General features: G+C 33.4%; 1 pseudogene across 1 annotated transcript; it reads left to right on the forward strand.

Annotated features, from left to right (window-relative positions):
* Nucleotides 1-4,076: 4,076 nt before the first annotated feature.
* Nucleotides 4,077-10,190, forward strand: LOC147066045 (sodium/potassium-transporting ATPase subunit beta-2 pseudogene; annotated as a pseudogene). The gene is made up of 3 exons (XR_015071628.1): nucleotides 4,077-4,097; nucleotides 4,677-4,830; nucleotides 9,721-10,190. The product of XR_015071628.1 is annotated as a sodium/potassium-transporting ATPase subunit beta-2 pseudogene (transcript).
* Nucleotides 10,191-15,928: the final 5,738 nt, after the last annotated feature.

Raw genomic sequence — 15,928 nt, forward strand, 5'->3', positions numbered from 1 at the left:
ATTTTTCTATAGTATAAAACTGATGATCATAGTGCAAACAGGATAATCAATAATCGTGAACTGCATATCTACTGTGGGTTCTATATTTTTAACGATATACCGTCTCTGCTTTTCTCAGACGTGTCCGGAAAATTGTACGTATGCAGTTCGCCGTATCACACTTCACCGTGAAATGTTGTATCGGAAATGTATGGCCGTATATTAAAGACCGTTCAACCTCTTTGGGTCGTATAGTACTGACATAAAATTCATGTCTAAATAAAACACGGTTCTTTTCGGTTTACACTTTGCTGGAAGCCAGCAGAAAAGAAATTTTGAAAATAGCAGATATACTAAAGTACTTGTTAGGTTAGGTTTTCATATTTGAATTCATGAATTTTGTCAAAATCAGGTATTAAAATTGAATTAATGTTCATATTGAATCTAATAAAATTGGAGACCGTATAGCATACGGTCATCTCTTTCCGATAAGAAAGCTCACGGCGAATTGCGCCACGGTGAAACATTTTACGTACAATTTACATGTAGCCTTTCTCAGGTCAGCTACTAATTTACATTACAGGATGCCTAACTTATATGGTAGTTTCACGCTAGTGAAATATGGGCTGACGTTTCAGTTTATTCCAATTCATTCTATAACTCATGTATAAAAATAGACACTGAATAGATTTAAAAGACAAAATAACTCTAAAATTAAATCTTTAAGTACTAAGTAATCAAATTTACTCTTACAAAATTTAATTTTTACTGACGCAAGAGCCATCACTGCCTGATGAAATGTGGAGTGTCTATGCTTAAGTGCTTACATGCTACGTATTTACTTTTCCCTGACATCAGCATTCATTCATAAATTCTTTATTATCGTTACACTTTTTTCATCAAAAAAAATTTGAAACTCTATTAATTTGCGACTGAGTTTGAACCTTTCTTTATGCCTGCATCCTGCCAATATTTACATTATTATGAGTTTCAAATCATCACATACCTAACTAACAGATAACATAATTCAAACACATTTTAAGTTGAATGACTTCTTTAAAAATACACAATTACTGCTTCTTTGTGAAACTTGACAAAAAACTAAAACATACTTTATAGTCTAATGAGTAGATTCCTAGCTTACAATGGGTTTTATATGACAGGATGTCTGGATACCAAATCAATTTCTGCCAGGTAATACCAGCTGAATTTAAAATATTATATTATTCTTTCCTTCTAGATATTATACTTAAATATCTAACTGTCAGTTTTATAACAAGCATCAAAATATACATTTTTTCTGTCTTACTGGCCATACTGAATGTGATGACAAATTTATTCGACTCTTCTCGTTTCCTGCAATACTTATGAAAGAAACCGCTGTCTCTTTCATCAGTCCGTTCATATAGAAGGGGCCCACTCATTCGCCTGACTTTATATTCTAAGCAACAGTCAAGTTTTTGATAAAATACATTCTGTTTCTTTTGATGACATCTAAAGTATGACAAGACCCCTCCTGCCACACATAAATAATATCCAAAATTAAGCTGCTAAAAATGAAATTTCATTTCTTTCCTTTTTTAAGATGAGTGTTTGATAATTTTATTACAATAATTTGTTTTTCTCTTAACATAAATATTTTGGATAATCTTTAATAATCATCTGAATGACTGTTTCTACTTAGACAATTAGTGAATTTGTAAGTTTGTAATATTTGTAAATATATTTTAATTATCACCTAATGTTAAAAGCTGAATTGACTTCGTGCTCTCTATGACTTTTCTGGCCAATATCGAATACCTAAGTCATGTAAATGAATCATAATGATAAGTTAAAAATGTTCCTACTGAGCTACTAAACTATTTGCTGATCAATCGATCACGTGGTCTTTTTTATGTTTGCTTAATAATTTTAAATTAGGAACGTTTGATAAAAATATTATGACATCACGAAATGTAGCACGTATTTTGGTAACACAACGTCGCATAATATACCAACTTAATATGTTTTCATTTTATTTTCATTGAAACTTATTTTTTATTATAATGAAAGATGTTAAATTACAATAAAAAATATATTTCTTTGTGTGGTATATGATATTTTCTATGAAAGTAATCATTCAAACTCAGTCATTCTCATTGAAATTAAAATTGCAAAAAATCTAATGAATGAAATGAATATTAAGCCTTCTTGTTTACACTTATAAATTAGCTTTTACCCGATAGTATTGAAAATGAGTATTATAAATGTATGAAGATAGATGTGAGTCGTGTGTCAAATCTTCTTGCATTCTTGAAAATATTAATTGTTGGTACTATATATTTTCAGGTCTTGGATTCCGGCCCATGCCACCGAACTCCAATAGCACACTCATCCGGTACACAGCAGGCGATGTGGGGGACGTCAAATACTGGGCCAACGAAATTGACAATTTCTTAAAATGTAAAGCCGGGTACTCATTAGCGAGCCGTAACTGTAACCGTTCCAGATACTGTAACCAACTTTAGGTGCGAAATAATTATTTATTAGGCTAGCGAACTAATTATTTGGCGTCCATACTGGTTACTGTATCTGCAACGGTCACAGTTACGGCTCGCCAATGAGTACCCGGCATAAGGTTTTGAATATCGTTTGATTATATGATTTAATAATAATTGTGAGATAAAACGTGACTTCAGGGGATATTTTACTATTTTATTATCAGCTTCTTTACTGCCAAAAGTTGGTAAGTCTCGAAATCATTTTATGGAGTAATTACAATTTGAAGTTAATTGACATGCCTTTTAAAATCGGGCATAATAGTAATTTCTCTGTGCTTTATGTGCATCTTCTACATATTGGATGACCTTATTTTTTTATAGCGTACATATTTATATATCGTCACATAATAAGTTGTTAAGTCTAAATACCAAATTATCGACTTAACAACTTTTGGCAGCAACCCCACGAATTATATTATCATTGTAGGTACCTATCTGAAAAGATAAACAGGTTTTACTCTTCAAAATTTACTTGAAATTTTAAAGAAAAAAATGTTATCTTTCTATTCTATGTATATTGATAACGATCACATGGATCGAAATGTGTTAATAAACTAAAATACATAAATTCTAATGGATTTAAGCTCTGTACTATTCGGTCAATGTTATTGATACAAAATGTATATATGTATGTATGAGAATGAATGGATGAGGATTTAGGTACTTATGTATGAGTGTATATTAGGTGAGTTTATATATATTATATTAGGCGAGTTTATATGTTTTTTTTTAAATAATAAAAAAAAGTAGGTACCATGTAAGAGTATTATTATCCCATTAATTATTTTTCTTAGAATTGACGATTTACACCTCTTGAATGTAGTATTTTTATTGTTCATAAAGAATAATGATCTATTATTAATAATATAGGGTTTTTACTAATTAGGTTTTTTACTGACACTTCAACTATTCATAATTTGTTTATTGTATTTTTTGTAACCTTTGACTTGATAGGTAGGTAATGGAGTTTTTACATAATTTATTGTATTGATTTATTATATAAGCTAGAGTAAAGAGAGTTCGTTGTCAGTGTGTATTTACCTTTGGTGAGTGTACACGGCGCCTGAAGATGCCGAAAGGCGAAACCCGGGTCGCAAAAAAACGACTTAAATGGAATAGTACAGAGCTTGAATCCATTAGAATTTAAATTCAAATTCCATCAAGTACCTTCAGTCGATAGTGTTAATATTAAAATACATAAAGTCATAGTTTCACATGCCTTCACTTATAAATAAAAATCTGTAACAAGATTAACAATAGCATTGTGAATTTAAATATAATAGTATTAGATATAATATATTTTTTTAGTCAATCCTTTTTTTAAATGAAATATGATATTTCTATTTTGAGTTAAATGTTATAGGTATTAATAAAATATAAAATTCAAAACCAGACTTAAAAACTGAAAATTTGCACGAATCTCAAAAGGAAAATTAAATAATGTCAAGGTTTCTGATCCATTAGTGCATTCTCAACGGATTGTTTTGATTTACAGTGTACTTAAAGAATGACTCGAATGCGCCAGGGGCCGACAACCGCGTGGCCTGCGACTACTATATGCCACCACCAGAAGGAAAGGTGTGCAACGTTCCTGTGGACACCTGGAAGCCGTGCATCGCGGAAAATAATTATTTCTATAATAAATCAACGCCGTGTATATTCCTCAAGCTGAACGATGTAATTGCTAACTATTCTAATTAACTAAAAAGAGTATTTCAACGAATAATTCACAAAATTTGAGAATGTCACATTCATTGAATACACATAATTTGATAGTACATTGGCCGTAATATAATGGATGAGGGTTCTAGTACCGCCCGGCGTCGTAAATACCGGCGTCGTAAATGATTGTAAATGATTCAACATGGTGTGAAATTTTAATATTTTCATGTATTATGAAAATAGGTATACAAAAATACTCTAGGACCTAGGGTGAAATCATTCAGATATAAAAGTAATAAAATACCTATTACCCATGTCACTTTTCGAATCATTTTCTCAATTTTAAACCCACTCATACTAAAACAATTTTATTTAATGCTCATTTTTTTTTTAATTCAACCGAATCCACCATTTTATAAAGTAGGTATGTAGAAACAGAATTTTGACTAATATAACTATGTTTGTGTTGTTTCGTGTGTCCAGAATAATGTGTAGGTGCCATGCGGGGGTGAAAACCCTGAAGACCACAAGAACATCGGCCCCATCCTATACATCCCGAGGCGCGAATTTCCGGGTTACTACTTCCCGTTCACGAATACGGACGGATACCTCAGCCCCCTTGTGGCCCTTTTCTTCGAGCGTCCTAAGCGTTAGTATACTTTTTACATAATTTTCATTATAGCTGTCATATTTTTTTTAACATTTTTGTGGTTTATGAAAGCGTATCAATACCATTTAACATTCATATTATTGTGGTTTATCATATAATAATATTTTAGTAAAATATATATTATTTATAAATATGACCATTTCAACAATAAGAACCGACTTTTGATGAAAACAATTAGATGTGATCTACATTTATTACCCACATTTGTCACCCTAGTTATAACTTGTTTTAAATGCGATTTATTTTTTTCTTCCATACCAGGTCTTCAGTCAGATCATAACACCAAACGGTGCCTTTAAGAATCACTGTCGATCGACAATTTAGTTTTAGCGATTATTTTGTATAAAAATAGATTGAAGACTTTCTTCAAACATATTAGTAAGTATAATTTATTGGAGCATATACTGGCAATGTCTGCTGAAGAAAAATACAGTTTTTCATATAAATTAGAAATGTGGTGACAATTTGACATATGGTTATTTTCATTAATATTTATGTAATAAATAAATTAAAGAAAGAATAACATATTTTCACCAGATGAAATATATTAAATGTGGTTGTCAGTAAAAATATCCTTATATAATATCTGATGTTATATGATTTTAATAATAATTAATAGCATGCACATTATATTCATTTACATAATATAGTCAATAAAAGTCACACAGCGAGGCATGGAGAGGTGTATGTTGGGCATCACGCGGAAGGACCGTAAGAGAAACGAATGGGTTAGGAAGCAGACAAGAGTACGCGATGTAATAGACGTTGCCAAACAGCTGAAATGGAGATGGGCGAGGCACATTGCTCGCCGAAAGGACGGCCGCTGGACAAATGCCGTCATCCAGTGGTACCCAAGGGGCACGAAACGGCCACAGGGTCGCCCCTAAAAGCCGCTGGATTGACGAACTGGTAAAGTTCGGCGGAAATACGTGGCAGCGAACGACACAGGACCGAGAGAGTTGGAGAAAGCTTGGGGAGCCCTTCATCCAGGAGTGGATTGACCCCGGCTGATGATGATGATGATGATGATGACATAATATCTGAAACCATCGATAGTGACATTTATAAAAAAAATAATTAATACAGTTTGGCAAACTGAATTATCAATTTAATAATTTTTAGTCATATACTTTTGAAATCTGTGAAAAAAATTAGTTGTATGTTAAAATAAATTGACAGAAGCGAAAAGGGGCAGTAGTGGGCAGTTGTGCCCACTCACTAACTCAGTGACGGCGCGTCGCGGCGGATTTTCCGCCCGTCGCACGTGAGGCGATATTGATTTGGCCGATGCGCGCGATGTCCATTCCAAATACATTCGCTCCTCTATCGCGGCCCCACATATCGCATAGTCTGGACACACTTTATTAACATCTTAATTGAATGATGGAAATGCAGCGACGTTGTGCTTTTGGATCCATTTATCTGCAGTGGATTTAAATTTATAAAATTGTAATATTATGTTGCGGGCATTTGAGGACATCTGAAATATTCTTTTAATCCACTGTAGGCATATGTTTTCAATAATAAATTCAACAAATATAACAATAATTGAATATAAATTAGTGTATTAAGTTATTAAGGCTATACTTCAGTTGAGACATGCTCTAAAAAGATCGTGACTACGCGACGCGCAAATTGTGCAAACGTCGCGTGACGAACAAAACATAATTTGTCAAAAAAATAACCATGCGTCCATTTAATATTATGTTTATTGTTATTTAAGTAATAATAATAATATATTCATTGACATGATTTGTTTTTCGAGTAAATACGTAACATTGTTTAGTCATCTTTACACGATTTAAGAATTAATTCCTCCGACGCCATCACAAAACAAATTGACGTGCTTACAGCTCGACTATCTCTCTCCGATTGGCAACGCGGCCGAAATTACGTCCCACCTATTGCTGAAAATTATTTGCCGTTTCACTGAAGTATGCTCTTAAATAAAAATATTGTACATTATTTATGCCAACACTATTAATAGTCAATTATTTTTAATAAAAATATGTGAATTTATTTAATTTCTACGAATAAAGTGTCAAGAGGAGCTTACAGCGCATAAAAAAGTACTTTTTAGTAAAAGCACACAGCTCTTATTCAAATTATCAACATAATTTTTTAATAGCAATACATTAGCTTTATTCTGTCTTCATATGATCAGTGTTCGAGAATCGATTAGACCACGGGTGGCCAACCTTTTGCATACCATGTGCCAATTTTTTCACATACGAGTTCAGATGCGCCATACAACTCAAGGACCTTTTCTACCTTCTTACGTTCATGGTTGGGGTTGGAAAATAGGGATAGGGGTAGCATCTGCTTCGCTTAGGGGAGGAAAAGGAATTACTTAATCACGCAATTAAATTAATTAATTTATGCCAGTTCACAAAACACGTTCGTTGGAGCACCAATCTACAATAGTCAGAAATGATCTCTTGGACGGGAGGGTGATCGCTGTTGTGGACCCCGCTAATCGTGCTACAGCTGCCGGAGAGTCTCGTTTGGTGAAGATAACTCTGGACCACAGTTTTTGGATGTGATATGAGAGAGAGAGAGCTCTGAGTGGGATGGAGCACTGAGAGCTTTTGAGCGTGTGGATTTCGCTAGTCTTTCAATGTTTGGTGTTAAATTTGTTACTGAGAGTAGCAGAGAATTCTTAAAATTTGAATCAGTTATTCGCGACCTTGTTTTGCTTTTAATCAATTTCATGGATAACTTTTTGCAAATTTTCTTAGCTCTGGAAAATTTTCACAAGGTAATGAACGCCAGAAATGAATTATGTCAGAAGCATTTTGATCTGGAAAAAGCTCATCGAATTCGAATCAATAATGAATTTGTTTTTAAATCCAAAAAAAAGTTCCATTTGTATGTTGTTACTAGGCATCTGTATTACATTTTGTTCACTAAGTGAAAATGGGTTTATAAATGCGAGCATGCATTTTTCTTCTTTAGCTTCTTCTCTTCTTGGTCGTGCACTCATGGCTGAGGATCGTGACCAAATTTCAATTTTGCCATCCTTTGAGCGACCAAGACTTTCCATCCTTCTCGATCTTCCGCTTCTCTTAGGGCAGAATGGATGGTGCCCCCAGTCAGCTCTTTCACTTGGTCGCTCCATCGCGCAGACGCTCTTCCTCGGCTTCATCTTCCCTGGAGGCTACCCAAAACTACCAGTCTCTCCAGGTTGTCCGGTCCGCGCCTGATAATATGTCCAAAAAACTGCAGAATTCTTCTCAGACATATCGTCGAGAGCCGTTCCTTTTTCCTTTATCTTCAGTCTCTGGATGATTGACTGGTTCGTCCTGTGCTCCGTCCAAGAAATGCGAAGCATTCGGCGCCAACACCACATCTCAAAGGCATCAATTGCCTTCCGTTCTCTTGCCTTCAGGGTCCACGACTCGACTCCGTATAGAAATATTGAGAACACTAATGTTTGCACAAGCATAATTTTTGTGGCAATCGAAATTCCCTGATCCTTCCATATAGTGGTAAGGCATGTCATCGCATTTTTTGCAATCTGTGTGCGCCTTCTTATTTCTGCTTCGCATCCGCCCTTTCCACTGATGGTCGATCCAAGATATACAAACTCGTCGACTGTTTTGAGATTTTGGAGTGTACTTGGTGTTGATAGAAGGTTGGCCCGATCAACAACCATTAACTTGGTCTTATTCCTATTCATAAGGAGGCCGTATTTGCGACTCTCTTCCTCTACCCGGTGTAGCAGCTCTGTGAGTTCTCTTTCATCAGCAGCGATTAGTGTGGTATCATCTGCGAATCTTAAGTTGCTTATTTTCTGACCACCAATTGTTATTCCACCTTGCCAATGATCTAGGGCTCTTCGCATTATATGCTCTCCATATATATTGAATAACTGGGGAGATAAAACACATCCCTGACGAACTCCCTTCTCGGTTCGGAAACTCTCACAAAACGCGCTATTTACTCTTACCTTTGTGTGGCTATTGTTATATAAGTTTTTGATGAGACAGGTAAGGTGTGATGGAACTCCCATTTCCAGAAGTACCTTTCACATACAGTTCCATCTTACGCAGTCGAATGCCTTCTGATAGTCATTAAAGCATAACATCATAGGGGTATTAAACTCTCTAAATTTTTCAATTAGTTGTCTGATGTTCAGAATTTGCTCTCGAGTTCCCTTGCCCATAACAAAACCTGTTTGTTCCTTGGGTATTTGTCGGTCGATGAAATGCTTCAGACGTCTGCTGATTATATGTAATAAGATCTTGCTTGCATGTGGAATAAGTGAGATTGTTTCAATCAATCAAGACAATCTCTTCTTTAGCAAAAAATGAAAATTACTTTCAAATGACCCTTGCAATATCTTGATTTTTTCAATATATTTGGTCAAATTGCTATTATCCGCAGCACATTCATTCTGTTCTTTCAAGTGTGTAAATTTACTCAAATCCTCATTTTCTTACTCTTTTAATTTCATTTTAAATGAACTGATGCTATTTACTAAGCTAGGAAATAATTTATTCTTGCCTTGTAGTTTTAAATTTAGTTCATTGAGATGAGATGAGAGCTCTCAGGTGTTGAAAATATGAAGATGGATCAGTTATGGCGCCTACTTCAAAAGAATAAGTAGGCGCGCGCAACGATGCAATGCGCCATATATAATGTAATCATCCAATGCGCCACGGTTTGGCCACCACTGGATTAGACTTTCACGGGGTGAAAATAGATGCTGCTCTAAGCTCTAACCCAAATCTAGACTAGTTGAGAGGTCTCTTTCAATAAAAAAAGTGTTTGGTACTTGATCACCGTGTTCTTTGTGTTCCTCTCATCTAAGATGCGCACAATAATGAAGCATAACGACTAATCGCGTATGTGATAATATGATTTCAGGCGGAGTACTAATCAACATCGAGTGCAAGGCGTGGGCCAAGAACAAGGACGACCAACACGATTATCGTGGCTCCGTTCACTTCAAGCTGATGATAGACTAAGAGTGCGCAATGGCGCTAACAATATTATTATTTTTAACACATTATATAAGATTTGTCTCACCGACAACAATAACAACAAAATTTTCAGTTCCGTCATTTGGAGACTTTCTTTGAGTCACGCGTTCCGTTTTGTGTATATCTATCTTTTTGTATTATAATCCCCACACACATACATCAAATTAATATATAAAAAAATAACTATATACCTAATATATATTGATAAAACATAATATATGATAATATTTCTAAGTTAAGCACATTTTGAGGACCACAGCGAGCGTCCGGCGAGAAGCGCGGCCGGACCGCACCGGGCGCGCTCGCCGCTCCAAGTCGCTCGACCGATTATTGTGCTCTGTCGCATGTTTCCGACGCGCCACGGCGTTAGTGCTAGCGGCAGACAACTTGGTTTCGACTGCGGTCTACTCACTCTATCACTACTGCGACCACCGCTCACAATATATTTTCACAACAGCATTATTCGCTCGTCGGATTTAGCAAACTTCAGATCCTTGATTTCGACGGCGTTTTGTTAAATTTATATTCAGCAAATGAAGGTTTTTTACGATTGGATGATGAGAGGCGATCGCTTTTGATGCAGTGTTGGCTGTTTTGTGGGCCAAGGTATGGGGAAGCAGCAAAGGGAAGTTGGACCCCGACTTGTGGAGGGAGCCCCGTGCGCCCCCGGAAAACATTCGCGACAGAGCACATGTATACAAAGTGTTTAAAAATGAAGTGTGCATAAATAAAACTGCATGCAAAAAGTTAAGTATTTATTTCAAACTATTTAATTTATGCTTAATGTGAAGCCTTTACTCCGCCTTTCTAAAAGAGGCACCTAGTGGGAAAATACGAAGCTTGCAATTTGAGACATTTTTTTGATAATTTACAATTTAAACTGTATTTTAATTAATAAATATGTACCTATCTGAAAACATTAAAAAGAAAAATATTTTTTATTTTAAGTCAAAGCTCTACAAAATAATATGTAGGTAATAATAACGTGGGACCCTGCACCAAATTCATATTTTATAACATTTTTCTTAAATTGTAGGTTTATATTTGACTTAAAATAAAAAATATTTTTCTTTTTAATGTTTTCAGATACATATTTATTTTTTAAAATACAGTTTAAATAATAAATTATCAAAAAAACGTCTCAAATTGCAAGCTTCGTATTTTTCCGCTAGGTGCCTCTTTTAGAAAAGCTGAGTAAAGGCTTCATCTTAAGGTCCTTTTTATTTATATCAAATTTTATTCTAGGTATGGTCCCAATATTATAGTTTATTCATAGTTTTAATATTTTTTATATTTATTTAAAAAAACATCGACTTTTATAAAAAATATAAGTAAGGTAATTATTTTATTATCTTTTTATTATATATTATTCAAAAGTTAATATAGTTTTTTTGTTTTTGATGTTTTTTAAAATAAATATAACAATTAAAGCATAGTTCTTATTCTCGTCATGCAGTAGGCTCTTTAAACGGTTAAGTAGGAGAATAGTTTCACGATGAGTGCAAAGAGATCCTAAAAGAAGACCAAAACATCATTTTCACGACGAATGGAAAACTGAGTAGTTGATTATGATGTTGAAAGACAAGTGTTGCTGTTCACTTTTCCTCAGTCAAAATAAAATAAATGTCATATTTATTATGAATGAATATAAATAATATTGTGAATTGAAGAATGACGATGAGAGAGTGTCATACATCACTGCCAATTTTGATACTGAATAGTAGATCACAACCTATTTGTAGTTGGACATGACTCAAATTACGATAATATATATATTTTTAACAATGTTCGATCCTAAGAAGAACATAATATGGGCCTCCATAGAGTGAAAGTTGTACAGTTTTATTTTACAATAAATGGGTGTTAGACACTTTTGCTCAACCTATGAGGTCCATACTCTGACACTCAAAACACATTGAAAAACAATATAATGTATTTACCAGACATAGGATTCGAATCTTGGACCTATGCCTGGGACCCACGACATTATAAGCCAACACGTTAGCCGCTCTGCCATCTTGGATATGATTATTATGGTGGTAAATGTTGGAGTAGATTAAGCATAAGAAAGTAGATAATTCCAAAGCCAACGGCATATTATTGTGGATAAAGGCAATAATATCTCATGATTTTATACAATGAACGCAATGGAAAATATTATTAATATAGATTTAGCTAGGATTCAAACCATAAATACAATTTTCACCAACCTCTTTTGAAACTATTTCTATAATATATGACAGAATAGTATTTTAATGTATTAGTTTAATATTTTAAAATATTTATTAATAGGTTGATTGAAAACTTTTATTTTTAGGTATAATAACATTGTATTCGTTACAAGATAATCAAAGGTTACATTTTTTTATACAAGTATCTCGTATTTTTTAATTACTTATAAGGAAGTAATTGAATAGTATGCAAGTATTATAACTGGATTATCATTATTGTATGTATACAAACTGCTATGTAAATTAGATGCATACATTAATATTTATCACATACCTACCTATTAGTTGAAATAAATTTCAATCTACACTCCATAGCATAGATACCAAGGTCAAAACATGATTTAAAATCATAAATGACAAATTGAAAAAATAATTTAGTACAAATGCAGGACAGTAGCAAGCGTAATAAAGTGTAATATATATCCATGGGTTTTTAAATTTCATAATAATAATTTGTTCTAGTTGGTAGTGCGCCTGTCTCTGAGGCTATGGGTCGTGTGTTTGATCTCGAGGTTGGTAAAAAGTTCATGTAAGTATCTCAATGTATGTTTGAACTAATGCAAGAAACCAATGGAGTAAGCAAATCCCTGATAACATTTCTTATAAAAAAAGTTTATTAATATAACCTCTACTCTTCCCAACCTTTTTCATGTCACGGCTGCCCTTTGTAGCGGCTAAGTAACCTTCGACCACCGCCAAATTAGCATAAAAGGCATTTTTAATAGAATGAGAAAACCCATTAAAAATAGTCTTAAACAAAAGTTGTCAAGTGGATTAATATATAATTGTTTAACAATAATGATATATTCTTGTGAATTAGTAACCATCATAATATTTTCTTGCATCTCACAATTAATTTCATGTGGTTGTTGATGGTTTGGAAATATTTTTTTAATTCTACAAAATTGAGATATCAAGAGCTATTTTTGGGCTGTAAGCCCATCCTAATACTAGAATATGAAATGAAGAAGATTAGAGAGGAAAATTAGTGATATGATTTTAAATTGTCTATTAATTCTACAGAAGGTAGGGTACAATTTTGGTGTATGGTAAAATATAATATCTATACCATCATCAACGGAAGTCCATCACTGTCTTGGTGAAGACCTCCTAGCTCCTATTATCTCTCCCAATCCTTAACTGTATTTTCAGTGAATATAATCAGTTTGATGATTCAGTAGGTTGAAGGATGGGTATAAGGTGGTAAGACCATAAAAAGGAACCAATGAACAAGGAACTATACAAAAAGATTTTTCATTATAATATATATCGTCAGACCTGTTTTGTCAAAAAAGATTTATAGATTTGATTTTCCCCTAGAGAGACCTAAAATTCTCCGTTAAAAACCAAACCAAACATTATGGAAAATAGTTGACAATTATTACAGTGTTTATTCAACGTGAAAAATAATAGGTACATATTGTATCAACAGTATAACATTTTTGAAGTGTTAATAAATGTGAAACAAAAAACTAGTAACTATTTTTACTATTCATGGAACAAATTTGTAAGAATAGTGTATGAACATATTACTTAATTCAAGAGTTGTTGGCAATCTCATAGAAATCATCTCGTGACACTATGAGCTAGGAAACAGTGCTCTACTGTGTGGAGGTCCATATGCAACGCTTAGCGCTGTGCGAATTTAAAGTTAAGCTCAATAATTACAGGATGAAAAATAGAAAATCATATGACAATAATATTGTAAGTACAGACCTCCAAACTTATCAGAAGAATGGGATGGGGGAGCCACTGTCGAAAATTACCCAATCAAGACTCGTAACTGGACAAAATCTGACATTCGAATGACATTTTCAAAATGACGTCCTATGGTAAAGATCTACCATCGTAAGTTGGCAGCCGGTCGAATTTGAAACTAAAATTGTCTATCGAGGATAAATTTGTTACAAATGCCATTTAATTTTACAACATGTTTCTCGAATTATGGATTGCATAATATTTGCACAGAAATCTACTAGCAATAAAAAATTATAAATTACCATTTTTTTGTTAGTTATGGTAATATTCTCAATGTCATACTAGCGCCCTCGCTGAAATTCCAATTTATGATGGTAGATCTATAGTTTGTAGTTCCATTTTTGGCCATTCTACAGATAAGTTTGTAGGTTTGTATATAGTGCCCTCACTTAACCCTTTCCATTTTTTAAATTTGATTCAATACCAATAATTAATATTCTGAAAAATATGAAATCAATGAATATAATCATATAATGATTTAAATCTGAGTAAATTATTTTTGATATCTTGAAAGCTGATGGAAATACAAATAAATCACAAACTATTATAAACATATTAGATTAGCATAATGTTTCGTAGTTTTGACAGAAAACAAGGCATAATCGAAGTGGTACCTACCGAGCAATAGAAATTGATGTAATAGACTTGATGTAAGTTGAGAATAGTATCTAACCGAAACAATAATCACATTTGCCCTAATATTATTGCACATTAAAAGAAACTGTATCTGTGCATTATTCAAGGTGAAATGTTTTTTGCTACTATAGTATTAAGCTCAATTTAATAATAGTAGGTACACATTTAAAATATGTCTGAATACAACACTTTTTACATAACAAAAAAATGATTAATTTATCATGTCAAATCAGTTTGTCGCTGATATGTTTCATAAATAATAAAATTATTAGCTTTTACTTTCAAAATGATATTATGTAGGTACTTAATGCAAAAGAATTTATTATTAAGAATGTACAAGGTAGGAATTAGTAAGTACCTATTGAATTTTTGCAGTTGGTGCTTGTTCTCACTTTTTTCAGTCTTTCGATCAGCGCCATCTCTTTCAGAATCTTGATAGATTAACAATTAGGTGTCGATCAAAAAACTAACGTTGACAGCATGCTTGTCCATATTATTAATAAATTATGTCCCGTTTCACTTTAGCACCTACAAACAATTGATTCCCGGTCTTAAATTTTTATTTCCCGTTTATTTATTTCCCAATTAATTTGAACACATTCAATTCAATGGATGGCAATCATTAAAATGAATTCCAGACACAATATGTCTGCAGTGCCTAAGACCAATGTTATACTAGTAATTTTATTGTAGAAATGTTGTTGATTGTGACCTTTTTTAAACCCATTCTTTATAATACTACAACAGGCCAATGACAGTAGTGCACTGAAACACTAATAGAAGTGAAACAATAATTACAACACCCAGGCTTTGAGAATATCACATAATTAAATATATTGTGACCACACTGCGATCAAACCCGGAGCTCCCGGATGAAAGGTCCGGGCCTCACGCACTGCACCACGAGAGTTTTTATTACAGCTACCTACCATTGAAAATCAACATCTATTAAAGTGAGTCACCACCAACGAGAACTTGTCAACCTCTTTGGTCGTCACAATAAGAAGGAACCAAAATTTGGTTTTGTTCTCAACGTCTCAATATTAATTTATTACTGATATTTTCAAATAAAACTAAACCGGTTCCATATTATTGACAAATGAGACTAGGTATTGGTTTCAAAGTTGGTTACATCCATAATCTGTTATTTTGAGATACTTACCTATGCAGTTACAAAAATCTATGAAGCGCATTAGAACTGCAAATACAGAAATACATTTTTGCTACTACTGCGCTAAAATACGATAAAAATGTTTAAAAATCTATTTAATAAAATCAATATCAAGTTGATAACTTTAAATTCATTAAAATTATAAAAAAACCATATAAAATTGAAAAATATAAAACATTACGATCGATTGCGTCCAATCTCTTTGTGAGTACTTTGAGAGAACAACCTATTGCATTGGTATAATCCCACCCCTTTACGGATATTTTTCGGAAAAAACCTGAGTTTAATTAATTTCG

This window comes from Rhyacophila brunnea, unplaced genomic scaffold (genome assembly GCF_057557595.1).
Source record: "Rhyacophila brunnea isolate RB1 unplaced genomic scaffold, BYU_Rbru_1.0 scaffold_5, whole genome shotgun sequence".
NCBI lineage: Eukaryota > Metazoa > Arthropoda > Insecta > Trichoptera > Rhyacophilidae > Rhyacophila > Rhyacophila brunnea.